Source organism: Oryctolagus cuniculus, chromosome 19, assembly GCF_964237555.1.
Source record: "Oryctolagus cuniculus chromosome 19, mOryCun1.1, whole genome shotgun sequence".
NCBI lineage: Eukaryota > Metazoa > Chordata > Mammalia > Lagomorpha > Leporidae > Oryctolagus > Oryctolagus cuniculus.
The window spans coordinates 66,740,446-66,761,449 of record NC_091450.1 but is presented as its reverse complement, the minus strand read 5'-3'; positions in this window follow the sequence as shown (position 1 = coordinate 66,761,449).

Here is a 21,004-nt window from a genome sequence, read left to right as displayed (position 1 = left end):
TTTGAGTGCTAGTTATAGCATTAAATCACAATGTACAGCACATTAAGGACAGAGATCCTACATGAGGAGTAAGTGCACAGTGATTCCTGTTGTTGACGTAACAAATTGACGCTCTTGTTTATGGCATCAGTAATCTCCCTAGGCTCTTGTCATGAGTTGACATGGCTATGGAAGCCTTTTGAGTTCATCACCTCTGATCTTATTTAGACAAGGTCATAGTCAAAGTGGAAGTTCACTCCTCCCTTCAGAGAAAGGCACCTCTTCTTTGATGGCCTGTTTTTCTACTGGGATCTCACTCACAGAGATCTTTCATTTAGGTCCTTTTTTTGCTAGAGTGTCTTGGCTTTCCATGCCTAAAATACTCTCATGGGCTCTTCAGCCAGATCCAAATGCTTTACGGGCTGATTCTGAGGCTAGAGTGTTGTTTAGGACACCTGCCATTCTTTGAGTCTGTGGTGTATCCTGCTTCCCATGTTGGATCGTTCTCTCCCTTTTTTATTCTATCAGTTAGTATTAGCAGACATTAGTCTTCTTTTAACTTTTATTTAATGAATATAAATTTACAAAGTAGAGCTGATGGAGTACAATGGCTTCCCCATAACTTCCCTCCCACCTGCAACCCTCCCCTTAACCACTCCCTCTCCCCTTCCATTCACAACAAAATTCATTTTTAAATCTCCTTCTATACAGAAGATCAGTTTAGCAAATATTAAGTAAAGGTTTCAACAGTAGGCACCCACATAGAAACACAAAGTGAAAAATACTGTTTGAGTACTAGTTATAGCATTAAATCACACTGTACAGCACATTAAGGACAGAGATCCTACATGAGGAGTAAGTGCATAGTGATTCCTGTTGTTCACTTAACAAATTAACAATCTTGTTTATGGCATCAGTAATCACCTTGGGCTCTTGTCATGAGTTCCCAAGGCTATGGAAGCCTTTTGAGTTCACTGACTCTGATCATATTTAGGCAAGGTTGTAGTCAGAAAGGAAGTTCCCTCCTCCCTTCAGAGAAAGGTACCTCCTTCTTTGATGACCCGTTCTTTCCACTGGGATCTCACTCGCGGAGATGTTTCATTTAGGTCGTTTTTTGTTTTGTTTTGTTTTGTTTTTTTTTTTTTTTGCCAGAGTGTCTTGGCTTTCCATGCCTGAAATACTCTCAAGGGCTTTTCAGCCAGATCCGCGTGCTTTAAGGGCTGATTCTGAGGCCAGAGTGCTGTTTAGGACATCTGCCATTCTATGGGTCTGCTGTGTATCTCGCTTCCCATGTTGGATCATTCTCTCCCTTTTTGATTCTATCAGCTACTATTTGCAGACACTAGTCTTGTTTATGTGATCCCTTTAGCTCTTAGCCCCATCATTATGAACAATTGTAAACAGAAATTGATCACTGGGACTAGTGAGATGGCATTGGCACATGCCACCTTGATGGGATTGAATTGGAATCCCCTGGTATGTTTCTAACTCGACCGTTTGAGGTATGTCAGCTTGAGCATGTCCCGAATTGCACATCACTTCCCTCTCTTATTCCTACTCTTATATTTCACAGTGATCACTTTTCAGTTAAGTTTCAACACTTAAGAATAACTGTGTATTGATTACAGTATTCAACCAAAAGTATTAAGTAGAACAAACAAAACAATTACTAAGAGGGATAACGTATTAAGTTGTTCACCAACAGTCAGGGCAAGGGCTGATCGAGACACCATTTCTCATAGTGTTCATTTCTCTTTAACAGGTTTCCTTTTGGGTGCTCAGTTAGTTGTCACCAATCAGGGAGAACATATGATATTTGTCCCTTTGGGACTGGCTTATTTCACTCAGCATAATGTTTTCCAAATTCCTCACAGGGGTCACTTTTCAGTTGAAATTTAAACACCTAAGAATAATTGTGTTAATTAAAGAGTTCAACCAATAGTACTAGAACAAAAAATACTAACATGGATAAAGTATTACATTGTACATCAACAGTCATGACAAGAGCTGATCAAGTCACAGTTTCTCCTAGTGTCCATTTTACTTCAACAGGTTTCCGCTTTGGTGTTCAGTTAGTTGTCACCGATCAGGGATACCATATAATATTAGTCCCTTTGGGACTGGCTTAGTTCACTCAGCGTAATGGTGTTCAGACTCCTCCATCTTGTTGCAAATGACTGGATTTCATTGTTTTTTTACTGCTGTATAGTATTCTACAGAGTACATGTCCCATAATTTCTTTATCCAGTCTGCCATTGATGGGCATTTAGGTTGGTTCCAGGTCTTGGCTATTGTGAATTGTGCTGCAATAAACATTAGGGTGCAGACTGCTTGTTTGTTTGCCAATTTAAATTACTTTGGGTAACTTTCAAGGAGTGGGATGGCTGGGTCGAACGGTAGGGTTATTTTCAGGTTTCTGAGGAATCTCCAGACTGACTTCCATAGTGGCTTCACCAGTTTGCATTCCCACCAACAGTGGGTTAGTGTCCCTTTTTCCCCACATCCTCACCAGCATCTATTGTTGGTGGATTTCTGAATATGAGCCATTCCAACCGGGGTGAGGTGAAACCTCATTGTGGTTTTGATTTGCATTTCCCTGATTGCTAGTGATCTTGAACGTTTTTTCATGTGTCTGTTGGCCATTTGGATTTCCTCTTTTGAAAAATGTCTATTGAGGTCCTTGGCCCATCTCTTAAGTGGGTTCCTTGTTTTGTTTTTGTGGAGTTTCTTTTTTTTTTCTTTTTTTTTAACTTTTATTTAATGAATATAAATTTCCAAAGTACAGAATATTGATTACAATGCCTTCACCACATAATGTTCCTCCAACCTGCAACCCTCCCCTTATCCACTCCCTCTCCCCTTCCATTCACATCAAGATTCATTTTCGATTCTCTTTATATACAGAAGATCAGTTTAGCATACATTAAGTAAAGATTTCTATAGTTTGCTCCCACGCAGAAACATAAAGTGAAAAATACTGTTTGAGTACTAGTTATAGCATTAAATCTCAATGTACAGTACACTAAGGACAAAGATCCTACATGAGGAGTAAGTGCACAGTGACTCCTGTTGTTGACTTAACAAATTGACACTCTTGTTTATGGCATCAGTAATCACCCTAGGCTCTTGTCATGAGCTGCCAAGGCTATGGAAGCTCGTTGAGTTCACTGACTCTGATCATATTTAGACAAGGCCATGGTAAAATGGAAGTTCTCTCCTCCCTTCAGAGAAAGGTACCTCCTTCTTTGAAGACCTGTTCTTTCCATTGGGATCTCACCCATGGAGATTTTTCATTTAATTTTTTTTTCCCCAGAGTGTCTTGGCTTTCCATGCCTGAAATACTCTCATGGGCATTTCATCCAGATCCACATGCCTTAAGGGCTGCTTATGAGGCCAGAGTGCTGTTTAGGACATCTGCCATTCTATGAGTCTGCTGTTTATCTCACTTCCCATGTTGGATCATTCTCTCCCTTTTTGATTCTATCAGCTACTATTCTCAGACACTAGTCTTGTTTATGTGATCCCTTTGGCTCTTAGCCCCATCATTATGATCAATTGTGAACAGAAATGGATCACTGGGACTAGTCAGATGGCATTGGCACATGCCACCTTGATGGGATTGAATTGGAATCCCCTGGTATGTTTCTAACTCGACCGTTTGAGGTATGTCAGCTTGAGCATGTCCCGAATTGCACATCACTTCCCTCTCTTATTCCCACTCTTATATTTCACAGTGATCACTTTTCAGTTAAGTTTCAGCACTTAAGAAGAATTGTGTATTGACTACAGTATTCAACCAAAAGTATTAAGTAGAACAAACAAAAAAAATTCTAAGAGGGATAACATATTAAGCTGCTCATCAACAGTCAGGGTGAGGGCTGATCAAGTCACCATTTCTCATAGTTTTGACTTCACTTTAACAGGTTTCCTTTTTGGTGTTCAGTTAGTTGTCACCTATCAAGGAGAACAAGTGGTATTTGTCCCTTTGGGATTGGCTTATTTCACTCAACATGATGTTTTCTAAATTCCTAACAGGGATCATTTTTCAGTTGAAATTTAAACACTTAAGAACAATTGTGTGTTAATTACAGAGCTCCACCAATGGTACTAGAACCAAAAAAATACTAACATGGATAAAATATTACATTGTACATCAACCGTCAGGACAACAGCTGATCAAGTCAATGTTTCTCATAGTGTCCATTTCACTTCAACAAGTTTCCCCTTTGGTGCTCAGTTTGTTGTCACTGATCAGGGAGAACCTGTGATATTTGTCCCTTTGGGACAGGCTTAATTAACTCAGCATGATGTTTTCCAAATTCCTCCATCTTGTTGCAAATGACTGGATTTCATTGTTTTTGACTGCTGTATAGTATTCTACAGAGTACATGTCCCATAATTTCTTTATCCAGTCTACTGTTGATGGGCATTTGGGTTGGTTCCAGGTATTAGCTACTGTGAATTGAACTGCAATAAACATTAATGTGAAGACTGCTTTTTTGTTTGCCAATTTAACATCCTTTGAGTAAATTCCAATGAGTGGGATGGCTGGGTCGAATGGTAGGGTTATTTTCAGGTTTCTGAGGAATCTCCAGACTGACTTCCATAGTGGCTTCACCAGTTTGCATTCCCACCAACAGTGGGTTAGTGTCCCTTTTTCCCCACATCCTCACCAGCATCTATTGTTGGTAGATTTCTGAATGTGAGCCATTCTAACCGGGGTGAGGTGAAACCTCATGGTGGTTTTGATTTGCATTTCCCTGATTGCTAGTGATCTTGAACGTTTTTTCATGTGCCTGTTGGCCATTTGGATTTCCTCTTTTGAAAAATGTCTATTGAGGTCCTTGGCCCATCTCTTAAGTGGGTTGTTTGTTTTGATCTTGTGGAGTTTCTTGATTTCTTTGTAGATTCTGGTTATCAACACTTTATCAGTTTCATAGTTTGCAAATATATTTTCCCATTCTGTCGGTTGTCTCTTCACTTTCCTGACTGTTTCTTTTGCAGTACAGAAACATCTCAATTTGATGCAATCCCAAATGTTAATTTTGGCTTTAACTGCCTGTGCTTCTGGGGTGTTTTCCAAGAAGTAATTGCCGGAACTATATCTTGTAGTTTTTCCAATGCTGTCTAATAATTTGATGGTGTCAGGTCATAGATTTAACTCTTTAATCCATGTTGAGTGGATTTTTGTGTAAGGTGAAAGGTAGGGGTCTTGCTTCATGATTCTGCATGTGGAAATTTAATTTTCCCAGAACGATTTATTGAATAGACTGTCCTTACTCCAGGGATTGGTTTTGGATCCTTGAACAAATATGAGTTGGCTGGAGATGTTTCAATTGATTTCTGGTGTTTCAATTCTATTCCATTGGTCTATCCATCTAATTCTGTACCAGTACCATGCTGTTTTGATAACAACTGCAATGTAGTATGTCCTGAAATCTGGTATTGTGATGCCTCCAGTTTTGTTTTTGTTGTACAAGATTGCTTTAGCTATTCGAGGTCTCCTGTGTCTCCATATAAATTTCAGCACCATTTATTTACAAATTCTTGATCTGTTTGTAGATTCCGGTTATTACCATAAACTCCATAGATAATGTCCAGAAAACACAAACAAACACAGAGGATGTAGCAAGATCTGGGATTCAGATAGCCACAACACACCAGATATTTTTGGTTTCATCCAAGAGTATCTGGAAAAATTGTTGTGGTTTTTGGGTGAAATTTAACCAAAAAATCACCGTCAAAGTGGTTTTGGAGAAAAGCACAAACTTTCTGTTCTGCAAATGCATCCCATGTCATCTTTACAAACACAAATATCATGTTTTCTTGGGTTTCTGAAGCTTTTTTCCTAGAAAACTCGAATGTGTGGAGGATTTGACTCCAGGTGGAACCAATTAGCATTTGCCGGCAGAAAACAAAAACTTACATGCTAAAATACATTCAAAACTGTAGAGTTCATAGAGAATGTCCAGAAAACACAAACACACACAGAGGCTGTAGCACGATCTAGGATTGAGATAGCCACAACACACCAGATATTTTTGTTTTCATCCAGGAGTATCTGAACCAATTGTTGTGGAATTTGGGTGAAATTTAACCAAAAAAGCAACGACAAAGTAGTTTTCGAGAAAAGCACAATCTTTCTGTTCAGAAGTGCATCCAATGTCATGTTTACAAACACAAATAGCATGTTTTCTCGGGTTTCTAAAGCTTTCTGCGTAGAAATATCGAATGTGTGGAGGAATTGACTCCATGTGGAACCAATTAGCGTTTGCCGGTAGAAAACAAAAACTTACATCCTAAAATGCATTCAAAACAGCAAAGTCCGTAGAGAATGTCCAGAAAACAGAAACAAACACAGAGGCTGTAGCAAGATCTGGGATTGAGATAGCCACAACACACCAGATATTACCACATATTTTTGTTTTCATCCAGGAGTATCTGGACAAATTTTTGTGGAATTCGCGTGAAATTTAACCAAAAAAGCACTGACAGAGTGGTTTTGGAGAAAAGCACAATCTTTCTGACTGGCAAATGCATCCAATGTCATGTTTACAACCACAAATATCATGTTTCCTTGGGTTTCTGAAGCTTTCTGCCTAGAAAACACAATTGTCTGGAGGATTTGACTCCAGGTGGAACCAATTAGAGTTTGTCGGTAGAAAAGAAAAACTAAAAGGCTAAAATGCATTCAAAACCGCAAAGTCCTTAGAGAATGTCCAGAACACAAACAAACACAGAGGCTGTAGCAAGATCTGGGATTGACATAGCCACAACACACCAGATATTTCTGCTTTCATCCCAGCATATCCGGACAAATTGTTGTGGAATTCGAGAGAAATTTAAAAAAAAATCAACGTCAAAGTGGTTTAGAAGAAAAGCACAATCATTCTGTTCGGCAATTGCATCCCATGTCATGTTTACAAACACAAATAGCATGTTTTCTCAGGTTTCTGAAGCTTTCTGCCCAGAACACTCGAATGTGTGAAGGATTTGGCTCCAAGTGGAACCAGTTAGTGTCTGTGAGCAGAAAACAAAAGGTGTCATGCTAAAATGCATTCAAAACCACAAAGTCTGTAGAGAACTTCCAGAAAACACAAACAAACACAGAGGCTGTAGCAAGATCTGGGATTGAGATAGAGCCAAACCACCAGATATTTTTGTTTTCATCCAGGATTATCTGGAGAAATTGTTGTAAAATTCAGATGAAATTTAACCAAAAAATCACCGTATGTGGTTTTGGAGAAAAGCACAATATTTCTGATCTACAAATGCATCCATTGTCATCTTTACAACCACAAATATCATATTTTCTTGGTTTTCTGAAGCTTTCCGTGTAGAAAATTCGAATGTGTGGAAGATTGACTCATGAGAACCAATTAGCATTTGATGGCAGAAAACAAAAACTTACCTGCTAAAATCCATTCAAAACTATAAAGTCTGAGGAGAATGTCCAGAAAACAGAAACAAACACAGAGGCTGTAGCAAGATCTGGGATTGAGATAGCCACAACACACCAGATATTACCACATATTTTTGTTTTCATCCAGGAGTATCTGGACAAATTGTTGTGGAATTCGCATGAAATTTAACCAAAAAAGCACTGACAAAGTGGTTTTGGAGAAAAGCACAATCTTTCTGATTGGCAAATGCATCCAATGTCATGTTTACAACCACAAATATCATGTTTTCTCGGGTTTCTGAAGCTTTCTGCCTAGAAAACAAGGATGTCTGGAGGATTTGATTCCAGGTGGAACCAATTAGAGTTTCTCAGCAGAAAATAAAAATTTAAAGGCTAAAATGCATTCAAAACTGCAAAGTCCGTAGAGAATGTCCAGAAAACACAATTAGCATTCAAAATCGTAAAGTCCTTACATAATGTCCAGAAAATAGAAACAAACACAGAGGCTGTAGCAAGATCTGTGATTGAGAAAGCCACAACAAACCAGATATTTCTGCTTTCATCCCAGCATATCTGGACAAATTGTTGTGGAATTCGGGTGAAATTTAACCAAAAAATCACCGCCAAATGGTTTTGGAGAAAAGCACAATCATTCTGATTGGCAAATACATCCCATGTCATGTTTAAAATACAAATATCATGTTCTCTCGAGTATCTGAAGCTTTCTGCCCAGAAGACTCGAATGTGTGAAGGAGTTGACTCCAGGTGGAACTAGTTATCGTCTGTGAGCAGAAAACAAAAAGTGTCATGCTAAAATGCATTCAAAACCGTAAAGTCCATAGCGAATGTCCAGAAAACACAAACAAACACAGAGGCTGTAGCAAGATCTGTGATTGAGATAGCCACAACACACCAGATATTTTTGTTTTCATCCAGGAATATCTGGAGAAATTGTTGTGGAATTCGGGTGAATATTACACAAAAAAATCACCGTTTGTGGTTTTGGATAAAAGCACAATCTTTCTGTTTGGCGAATGCATGCCATGTCATGTTTACAAACACAAATATCATGTTTTCTCGGGATTCTGAAGCTTTCTTCCTAGAACACTCGAATGTGTGAAGGATTTGACTCCAGGTGGAACCAGTTAGCGTGTGTGAGCAGAAAACAAAAAGTGTCATGCTAAAATGCATTCAAAACCGTAAAGTGCATACAGAAGGTCCAGAAAACAGAAACAAACACAGAGGCTGTAGCAAGATCTGCGCTTCAGATAGAGACTAAACACCAGATACTTTAGTTTTCATCCAGGAGTATCTGGAAAAATTGTTATGGAATTCAGTTGAAATTTAACCAAAAAGCACCGACAAACTGGTTTTGCAGAAAAGCACAATCTTTCTGATTGGCAAATGCATCCCATGTCATGTTTACAAACACAAATATCATGTTTTCGCAGGTTTCTGAAACTTTCTGCCTAGAACACTCGAATGTGTGGAGGATTTGACTCCAGGTGGAACCAATTAGCGTTTGCCGGCAGAAAACAAAAACTTACAGGCAAAAATGCATTCAAAACTGCAAAGTCCTTAGAGAATGTGCAGAAAACACAAACAAACACAGAGGCTGTAGCAAGATCTGGGATTGAGATAGAGACACAACACCAGATATTTTTGTTTTCATCCAGGAGTATCTGGACAAATGGTTGTGGAATTCGGGTGAAATTTAACCAAAATTCACCGTATGTGTTTTTGGATAAAAGCACAATCTTTCTGTTCGGCAAATGCATGCCATGTCATGTTTACAAACACAAATATCATGTTTTCTTGGGATTCTGAAGCTTTCTGCCCAGAACACTCGAATGCGTGAAGGATTTGACTCCAGGTGGAACCAGTTAGCGTGTGTGAGCAGAAAACAAAAAGTGTCATGCTAAAATGCATTCAAAACCATAAAATCCATAGAGAAGATCCAGAAAAACAAACAAACACAGAGGCCGTAGCAAGATCTCAGATTGAGATAGCCACAACACACCAGATATTTTTGTTTTCATCAGGAGTATCTGGACAAATGGTTGTGGAATTCGGGTGAAATTTAACCAAAAAATCACCGTATGTGGTTTTGGAGAAAAGCACAATCTTTCTGTTTGGCAAGTGCATCCAATGTATTATTGAAAAACACAAATATGTTTTCTCGGGTTTCTGAAGGTTTCTGCCTAGAAAACTCGAATGTGTGGAGGATTTGACTCCATGTGGTACCAATTAGCGTTTGCCAGCAGAAAACAAAAAGTAACATGCTAAAATGCATTCAAAACCGTAAAGTCCATAGCGAATGTCCAGAAAACACAAACAAACACAGAGGATGTAGCAAGATCTCCAACTGAGATGGCCACAACACACCAGATAGTTTTGTTTTCATCCAGGAGTATCTGGACAAATAGTTGTGGAATTCGGGTGAAATTTAACCAAAAAATCACCGTCAAAGTGGTTTTGGAGAAAAGCACAAACTTTCTATTCTAAATGCATCCCATGTCATATTGACAAACACAAATATCATGTATTCTCGGGTTTCTGAAGCTTTCTGCCTAGAAAAATCGAATGTCTGGAGGATTTGACTCCAGGTGGAACCAATTAGGGTTTGCCAGCAGAAAACAAAAAGTTACATGCTAAAATGCATTCAAAACAGTAAGGTCCGTAGAGAATGTCCTAAAACACCAACAAACACAGAGGCTGTAGGAAGATCTGGGATGGACATAGCCACAACACACCAGATATTTTTTTTTTATCCAGGAGTATCTGGACAAATTGTTGTGGAATTCAGGTGAAATTAAAAAAAAAAAAAACACCGTCAAAGTGGTTTTTGAGAAAAGCACAATCTTCCTGTTCAGAAGTGCATCCAATGTCATGTTTACAGAAAGAAATATCATGTTTTCTTGGGTTTCTAAAGTTTCTACCGAGAAAACTCGAATGTGTGGAGGATTTGACTCCATGTGGAACAATTAGCGTTTACCAGCAGAAAACAAAAAGTTACGTGCTAAAATCCTTTCAAAATCATATAGTCCATAGAGAATGTCCAGAAAACACAAACAAACACAGAGGCTGTAGCAAGATCTGGGATTGAGATAGCCACAACGTACCAAATATTTTTGTTTTCATCCAGGAATATCTGGAAAAACTGTTGTGAATTTGGGTCAAATTAAAAAAAAAAAAAACCACAGTCAAAGTGATTTTGGAGAAAAGCACAATCTTTCTGTTCAGCAAATGCATCCCATGTCATGTTTACAAACACAAATATCATGTTTTCTCAGGTTCTGAAGGTTTCTGCCTAGAATACTCGAATGTGTGGAGGATTTGACTCCATGTGGTACCAATTAGCGTTTGCCAGCAGAAAACAAAACGTTACATGCTAAAATGCATTCAAAACAATAAAGTCCGTGGAGAATGTCCAGAAAACACAAACAAACACAGAGGCAGTAGCAAGATCTGGGATTGAGATAGCCACAACACACCAGATATTTTTCTTTTCATCCAGGAGTATCTTCACAAATGGTTGTGGAATTCGGGTGAAACTTAAAAAAAAAAAATCACCGTCAGTTGGTTTTGGAAAAAAGCACAATCTTTCTGCTCTGCAAATGCATCCCATGTCATGTTTACAAACACAAATATCATGTATTCTCGGGTTTCTGAGGCTTTCTGCCTAGAAAACTCGAATGTGTGGAGGATTTGTCTCCATGTGGAACCGATTAGGGTTTGACCGCAGGAAAAAAAAACTTACATGCTAAAATGCATTCAAAACTGTATAGTCCATACATAATGTCCAGAAAACACAAACAAACAGAAAGGCTGTAGCAACATCTGGGATTGAGATAGCCACAACACACCAGATATTTTTCTTTTCATCCAGGAGTATCTGGAGAAATTCTAGTGGAATTCGGGTGAAATTTAACAAAAAAATCACCGTCATAGTGGTTTAGAAGAAAAGCACAATCTTTCTGTTCGGCAAATGCATCCCATGTAATGTTTACAAACACAAATAGAATGTTTTCTCGGGTTCCTGAAGCTTTCTGCCCAGAACACTCGAATGTGTGAAGGAGTTGATTCCAGGTGGAACCAGTAAACGTCTGTGAGCAGAAAACAAAAAGTGTCATGCTAAAATGCATTCAAAACTGTAAAGTCCATAGCGAATGTCCAGAAAACACAAACAAACACAGAAGCTGTAGCAAGATCTGGGATTGAGATAGCCACAACACAACAGATATTTTTGTTTTCATCCAGGAGTATCTGGAGAAATTGTTGTGGAATTCGGGTGAAATTAAAAAAAAAAAAAAAAAAAAAAAAAAAACACCATCAACGTGGTTTGGAGAAAAGCACAATCTTTCTGTTTGGCAAATGCATCCCATGTCATGTTTACAAACACAAATATCATGTTTTCTTGGGATTCTGAAGCTTTCCTCCTAGAACACTCAAATGCATGAAGGTTTTGACTCCAGGTGGATCCAATTAGCATCTGTGAGCAGAAAACAACAAGTGTCCTGCTAAAATGCATTCAAAACAATAAAGTCCGTAGAGAATGTCCAGAAAACAGAAACAAACACAGAGGCTGTAGCAAGATGTGGGATTGAGATAGAGACAAAACACCAGATATTTTTGTTTTCATCCAAGAGTATCTGGAAAAATTGTTGTGGTTTTTGGGTGAAATTTAACCAAAAAATCACCGTCAAAGTGGTTTTGGAGAAAAGCACAATCTTTCAGCTCTGCAAATGCATCCCATGTCATGTTTACAAACACAAATAGCATGTTTTCTCGGGATTCTGAAGCTTTTTCCCTAGAAAACTCGAATGTGTGGAGGATTTGACTCCATGTGGAACTAGTTAGCATTTTCCGGCAGAAAACAAAAACTTACATGCTAAAATGCATTCAGAACCATAAAGTCCATGGAGAATGTCCAGAAAACACAAACAAACACAAAGGCTGTAGCAAGATCTGGGATTGAGATAGCCACAACACACCAGATATTTTTGTTTTCATCCAGGAGTATCTGAACAAATTGTTGTGGAATTTGGGTGAAATTTAACCAAAAAAGCACCGAAAAAGTGGTTTTTGAGAAAAGCACAGTCTTTCTGTTCGGCAAGTGCATCCAATGTCATATTTACAAACACAAATAGCATGTTTTCTCGGGTTTCTGAAGCTTTCTGCCTAGAAAAATCGAATGAGGATGATTTGACTCCATGTGGAACTAGTTAGCATTTGCCGACAGAAAACAAAAAGTTACATGCTAAAATGCATTCAAAACCTTAAGGTCCGTAGAGAATGTCCAAAAACACCAACAAACACAGAGGCTGTAGGAAGATCTGGGATGGTGATAGCCGCAACATAGCAGATATTTTTCTTTTCATCCAGGAGTATCTGGACAAATTGTTGTGGAATTCGGGTGAAATTTAAAAAAAAAAAAAAAAACCACCATCAAAGTGGTTTTGGAGAAAAGCACAATCTTTCTATTCGGCAAGTGCATCCAATGTCATATTTACAAACACAAATATCATGTTTTCTTGGGTTTCTAAAGTTTCTACCGAGAAAACTCAAATGTGTGGAGGATTTGACTCCATGTGGTACCAATCAGCGTTTCCCAGCAGAAAACAAAACGTTACATGCTAAAATGCATTCAAAACTGTAAAGTCCATAGAGAATGTCAAGAAAACACAAACACACACAGAGGCTGTAGCAAGATCTGGGATTGAGATAGCCACAACTTACCAGATATTTTTCTTTTCATCCAGGAGTATCTTGACAAATAGTTGTGGAATTCGGGTGAAATTTAACCAAAAAACCAACGTCAAAGTGGTTTTGGATAAAAGCACAATCTTTCTGTTTGGCAAATGCATCCCATGTCATGTTTACAAACACAAATATCATGTATTCTCGGGTTTCTGAATCTTTCTGCCTAGAAAACTTGAATGTGTGGAGGATTTGTCTCCATGTGGAACCGATTAGGGTTTGACCGCAGGAAAAAAAAAACTTACATGCTAAAATGCATTCAAAACCATAAAGTCCATAGAGAAGGTTCAGAAAACACAAACAAACACAGAGGCTGTAGCAAGATCTGGGGATTGAGATAGCCACAACACACCAGATATTTTGTTTTCATCCAGGAGTATCTTGACAAATGGTTGTGGAATTCGGGTGAAATAAAAAAAAAAAAAACCGTCATGTTGGTTTTGGAGAAAAGCACAATCTTTCTGTTTGGCAAATGCATCCAATGTCATGTTTACAAACACAAATAGCATGTTTTCTCGGGTTTCTGAAGCTTTCTGCCTAGAAAAATCAAATGTGTGGTGGATTTTACTCCATGTGCTACCAATTAGCATTTCCCAGGAGAAAACAAAATGTTACATGCTAAAATGCATTCAAAACCATAAAGTCTGTAGAGAATGTCCAAAAACACAAACAAACACAGAGGTTGTAGCAAGATCTGGGATTGAGATAGCCACAACACACCAGATAGTTTTCTTTTCATCCAGGAGTATCTGGACAAATTGTTGTGGAATTCGGGTGAAATTACAAAAAGAAAAAAAAAAAAGAAAACACCGTCAAATTGGTTTTGGAGATAAGCACAATCTTTCTGTTCGGCAAGTGCGTCCAATGTCATATTTACAAACACAAATAGCATGTTTTCTCAGGTTCTGAAGCTTTCTGCCTAAAAAACTCGAATGTGTGGAGGATTTGACTCCATGTGGAACTGATTAGCGTTTGACAGCAGAAAATAAAAAGCTTAAATTCTAAAATGCATCAAAACCGTAAAGTCCTTAGAGAATGTCCAGAAAACACAAACAAACACAGAGGCTGTAGCAAGATCTGTGATTGAGATAGCCACAACACACCAGATATTTTTGTTTTCATCCAGGAGTATCTTGACAAATGGTTGTATAATTCAGGTGAAATTTAAAAAGAAAAAAAAGACAACGTCAAAATGGTTTTGGAGAAAAGCACAATCTTTCTGTTCTGCAAATCCATCCAATGTCATCATTACAAACACAACTGTCATGTTTTCTCAGGTTTCTGAAGGTTTCTAACTAGAAAACTCGAATGTGTGGAGGATTTGACTCCAGGTGGAACCATTTAGCGTCTGTTAGCAAAAACCAAAAAGCTACATGCTAAAATGCATTCAAAACTGTAAAGTCCGTAATAAAGCCCAGAAAACACAAACAAACACAGAGGCTGTAGCATGAGCTGGAATTGAGATAGCCACAATGCACCAGATATTTTTGTTTTCATCCAGGAGTATCTGGAAAAATTGTTGTGGAATTCGGGTGAAATTTAACCAAAAAATCACCGTCAAAGTGGTTTAGAAGAAAAGCACAATCTTTCTGTTCAGCAAATGCATCCCATGTCATGTTTACAAACACAAATAGCATGTTTTCTCAGGTTTCTGAAGCTTTCTGCCTAGAACACTCGAATGTGTGAAGGATTTGACTCCAGGTGGAACGAGTTAGCGTCTGTGAGCAGAAAACAAAAAGTGTCATGCTAAAATGCATTCAAAACCATAAAGTCCGTAGTGAATATCCAGAAAACACAAACAAACACAGAGGCTGTAGCAAGATCTGGGATTGAGATAGCTAAAAATCACCAGATATTTTTCTTTTCATCCAGGAGTATCTGGAAAAATTGTTTTGGTTTTCGGGTGAAATTTAACCAAAAAATCACCGTCAAAGTGGTTTTAGAGAAAAGCACAATCTTTCTGCTCTGCAAATGCATCCCATGTCATGTTTACAAACACAAATATGATGTTTTCAGGGTTCCTAAAGCTTTCAGCCTAGAAAACTCGAATGTCTGGAGGATTTGACTCCATGTGGAACCAATTATCGTTTGCCGGCAGAAAACAGAAAGTGTCATGGTAAAATGCATTCAAAACCGTAAAGTCCGTAGAGAATGTCCAGAAAACACAAACAAACACAAAAGGCTGTAGCAAGATCTTTGGATTGAGACAGCCACAACACACCAGATATTTTTCTTTTCATCCAGGAGTATCTGGACAAATTGTTGTGGTTTTTTGGTGAAATTTAACCAAAAAAGCACCGAAAAAGTGGTTTTCGAGAAAAGCACAATCTTTCTGTTTGGAAGTGCATCCAATGTCATATTTACAAACACAAATAGCATGTTTTCTCGGGTTTCTGAAGCTTTCTGCCTAGAAAAATCGAATGTGTGGAGGATTTGACTCCATGTGGTACCAATTAGCGTTTCCCCGCAGAAAACAAAAAGTTACATGCTAAAATGCATTCAAAACCATAAAGTCCATTGAGAAGGTCCAAAAACACAAACAAACACAGAGGCTGTAGCAAGATCTGGGACTGAGATAGCCACAACTTACCAGATATTTTTGTTTTCATCCAGGAGTATCTGGACAAATTGTTGTGGAATTCGGGTGAAATTTAACCAAAAAATCACCGTCAAAGTGGTTTTCGAGAAAAGCACAATCTTTCTGTTCGGCAAATGCATCCAATGTCATATTTACAAACTCAAATATCATGTTTTCTCAGGTTCTGAAGCTTTCTGCCTAGAAAACTGGAATGTGTGGACGATTTGACTTCAGGTGGAATCAATTAGCATCTGTGAGCTGAAAACAAAAAGCTATATGCTAAAATGCATTCAAAACCATAAAGTCCATAGAGAATGTCCAGAAAACACAAGCAAACACAGAGGTTGTAGCAAGATCTGGGATTGAGATAGCCACAACACACCAGATATTTTTGATTTCATTCAGGAAGATGTGGACAAATTGTTTTGGTTTTTGCGTGAGATTTAACCAAAAATTCACCGTGAAAGTGGTTTTGGAGAAAAGCACAAACTTTCTGTTCGGCAAATGCATCCCATGTCATGTTTACAAACACAAATATCATGTTTTCTCGGGTTTCTGAAGCTTTCTGTGTAGAAAACTCGAATGTGTGAAAGATTTGACTCCATGTGGAACCAATTAGCGTTTGCCGGCAGAAAACAAAAAGTGTCATGGTAAAATGCATTCAAAACCGTAAAGTCCGTAGAGAATGTCCAGAAAACACAAACAAACACAGAGGCTGTTGCAAGATCAGGGATTGAGATAGCCACAACACACCAGATATTTCTGGTTTCATCCCAGAAAATCCTGAAATTTTGCTGTGGTTTTCACATGAAATTTAACCAAAAAATCACCATCTAAGTGCTTTTGGAGAAAAGCACAATCTTTCTGATCGGCAAGTTTATCCAATGTCATATTTACGAACACAAATATCATGTTTTCTGAGGATCTGAAGCTTTCTGCCTAGAACACTCGAATGTGTGAAGGATTTGACTCCATGTGGAACCAGTTAGCATTTGCCGGCAGAAAACAAAAACTTACATGCTAAAATGCATTCAAAACCGTAAAGTCCGTAGAGAATATCCACAAAACACAAACAAACATGGAGGCTGTAGCAAGATCTGGGATTGAGATAGCCACAACACACCAGATATTTTTGTTTTCATCCAGGAGTATCTTGAGAAATTGTTGTGGTTTTCGGGTGAATTTAAAAAAAAATCCAATGTCCATGTGGTTTTGGAGAAAAGCACAATCTTTCTTATCAGCAAATGCATCCCATGTCATGTTTACCACATCACCACCACTCCTTTCTTCCCCATGAAACACTCCCCATCCCCAGCCTCTGGAACCCCCAGGTCTACTCCTGTCTTAATGAATGGGACAATCCTATCTCAAGTATTATGCAGTATTTGCTCTCTCTTTCAAATTTCATTGTGTTTGCTCTTTGAGAGGCAGAGAGACAGGCAGAGCTTCCATCAGCTGGTTCACTCCTTGCAGGCCTGTAGTGGCAAGTACTGGACTGGGCTGAAACCAGGAGCTAGGAACTCAATTCAGGCCTCTCGTGTGCATGAAATGAACCCAATCACAAGAGCCATCAGCTGCTTCCTCCCTGTCTGCAACAGAAGAAAGTTGGAGTCAGGAGCCAGAGCAGAGATGAAACCCAGTAACTCTAACATGGTACGCAGGCATCTTAACTGCCTGCCCTTGGTGTTTGTCTTTCTGTGGCTGGCTTGTATTATCCAGTCCTCAGGATTCATGCCTGCAGTAGCAAGTGTCGGAATATCCTTCCTTTGAAAGGCTGAATAATACTCCGTGGTTCAGTTGGACCACATTGTTTTCCCACACTCATTTTCTTTTGATGGTCCCATGGGTTGTTTGCATATAGGGGTAATGTGCTACTGTGATCATGGATACAAATTACTCCTTGAGACCCTGTCTTCAATTCTTTTATTATGTATGTATTTATGTATTTGAAAGACACAGTGACTGAGAGAGAGCTCTGCCTCACTCCCCAGATGGCCACTACAGTGAAGGCAGGCCAGGATAAAGCCAGGAGCCCTGCACTCCATCTAGGTCTCCCACACAGTTGATAGAGGCCCAAGAATTGGAGCCATAATCTGTTGCCTTCTCATGAGTATTAGCAGGAAGCTGAATTGAAGGCAAATTAACCAAGACTGGAATCAGACACTCCAGTATGGAATGTGGACCTCCCAAGTGGCAGTTTAATTGGCTGCACCACAACACCCACCCCCGTTTCCAATTCTTGGAGTCATATACTTAGATATATATACACCTAGATGTATATATACCTAGATGGACTACTTGACGATCCAATGTTTAAAAATTTGGGTGGCAGTTCTATTTTGTGGTGCAGCAGGTTAAGCGACCACTTGGAACACCCACACTCCATATTGGAGTCAGTTCATGTTCCAGCTGCTCTACTTCCAATCCAGCTGCCCGCTAATGCATCTGGGAAAGACATGAAGGTTCGCTCAAGTACTTGGGCCCCTGCCACCTACATGGGAAACCCAGAAGAAGTTCCTGCCTCTGGCCTGGCCCAGCTTGTCTGTTCTGGTCATTTGGGAGGTGAAGCAGTAGATGGAGGAGTCTCTCTCTGTCTCTCTCCTCCCACTCCCTGCCACAGACTTTGTCTTTCAAATCAATAAAACTTTTTTTGGTTATAAGGAAATAGCTTTATATTTATTTTTAATTTTAAAAAGTATTTATTAATTTGAAAGGCAAATTTACAGAGGCAGAAGCAAAGAGTGAAAGAGAGACAGAGAGAGTGAGAGAGAGAGGGAGGTATCTTCCATCTTTGTCTTCACTCCCCAAATGCTCACAACAGCCATGGCTGGGCCATCCTGAAGCCCAGAACTTGGTGCTCTATCCTGGTCTCCCAAGGGAGTGGAAAGAACTCAAGTATTTGAGCCATCACCTGCTGCCTGCCAAGGTGCACATGAGCAGAAAGATGGAATGGGGACCTTAACTTAGTCTAGAGTCCAGGAAAAGCAAGCTCTTCAGCTGGAGACCAGGACAGAAGGAGGTTCTGCCTCTCCTATTCCCCTCCCCCAGCTGTTTATGCTGCTGGCCACTCCCCACCTATGCCCATGCATGTGTGTCCTTTCACCTTTTTAATAAATTTCATCATTCTGGACAGTGTATATGTGCCTGTACTTAGACTGTCTCCCTAAGTAGAAGGCACAGACCTGGAATACACATTCAGCCACCCCACTTACTTCACGTCTTATGGGTGAGCCAGCCAGGTGTCTGAGAAAGTCCAACAGTGAACCAAAAAAGCAACAGTGGTAAGTGGAATTCAATTGGTCTCTGTCTCAGCTGCATTAAGCTTTTACCTCCTTGTGAAAATTCAAAAGTGTCTCCCCCAGTCTCACTGCTCTTGATCTCAGGCAGATCTGTTAAGATGCAGTTGTGGGGACCTTGTTCCTAAGTTATAGCTATAGGGGAGGAGAGGTGACAATGAGATGTCTTCGTAAGGAAGATCTGGACAGAGGAATGGGAAGAGAGTTGGACAGTTTGTGGCCTTGTGCCCAAAATCTTTGTTTCTAGTTTGTAGTGTGTTTTCTAAATTCATTCTTGCTGCTGAAAAACCTGGAACTTGGCATTTAGTTTCTACTGGATGCAATACACCTGGCTAAAAAGTTCTGTCTTGAGATTTTGAATTGAGGTGTTTTCCTTAATAAGATGGGCAGGTGGGCCAAGCACTCGCCTTTTGCTAGCAAACTTCTCTTCATCTGACTGGAGTGGTCCTCAAAACAGGTGTGCAGGGTATATGTGCCACACCCCCTATCAGCAGGTGGTACTTCCTAACATGGCAGGAGTTCCTCAACAGGAGCTGAGGGAGGGAGTTTGCCCAACCATGGAAGCCTCAAGTGTGACTTCAGCTTTTCAGTGGATAATGAAAATGGACCCCACCTGACCATGGTGGACCCCATAGCTAGTGCAAGCCATGTACCTAGTCAGCAGCACTACCATTTTTCTTAGCTTTATGCTGGTTTCTGCTGCCCTGGAATACACACCCAGGTATGGGTTTCAATGCTACCTGAGGTCACAAGCTCTAGATATGCTGGTCCTAGCCTCAGAGAATGTTCAGGGCACAGAAGTTTCAGGGTTTACAAACTCTAGCAGCTGGTCTTCAGGCATAGGCTGTGTTATTTTTACAACCCAGGAGCTTTTCCTCCTGGTATGAGGAACAGTGCCCCTCTAGAGATCATTTCTTGCAAAGATGACATCCCATAAGCTCATGTTGGATGCTAGGAAAATGCCCCAATTATAGGTGCATTGGCTCCCAAGTTGTTGGCACCTTTGCAAAAGCAGCAGCACTCTTCAAATGGCCATATTATGTAAGGCATGTTCATTAAGACATTTTAATAGGGGCATTGGGTAATGAAGATGCCCTTAGATATAGATCAACCCACGGGGAACCCTGGAGGCAGGTTGCTTAAAACCGAGGACCTCAAATGGTGGTATAAAAACTTTGTAATGTATCAGTACACCTAATACAAGGGATCTGAATCACATGTATAGCATAACAGGGTTTGTGGGGAGCCATATCACTTTTGTCTTTTCAGGTTCTACAGAAACTTCAGCTGTATATGACTCCTCATTCATCCCTGTGGACTGACTCCTAAGGGTACAGTTTAAAAAACTCTAGAAAATCCAGATACCGAGTGGTTTACTGACAGCAGTAGTTGCATGAAGTACGGAGTTTAAAAGGCAGGTTATGCCATGGTGGGTCTTACTCAGGTGATAGAATCTCAGATATTGCCAAATAGCACTTGATTGCAAAAGCCCAAACTTACTGCTTTAACTAGAGCCTTGCAATGGGGAAGAGCTAATGAGTTATTATGTCCAGACTCCAGTTTATTTTCCTTGAGTTCCATGCACATGTAGCAATATGGAAAGGAAGAGCCCTCCTGACTTCAAAGAGCTCTCCCATTAAATAAGGAGAAGAGATGTTAGCTCTCCTTGAGGAGCACTGGAGTCTTTAGAAAGTGGTTATCAGTCACTGCAGTGGACACAAGAAGACAGATAGCCATGCTATTCAGGGAAATGTGCTAGCAGATAAGGCAGCAAAAGTCGCTGCTGCAGGGCAGGTTCTAGAAATAGCTTTGCTACCTGAGCTATTTGGTCACTAAATATCCTCACTACACAAACCCTGTCATAGAATGTTCTCAACCAGGCTACATGAAGGATGCCAGTGGAGGAGGGCGTTCAGTCATAAGTCCATGCACTGAATGGGGGGTTATTAATATATGACTCTCACTCTTTTGGAAGAGAAGGTTTAATGC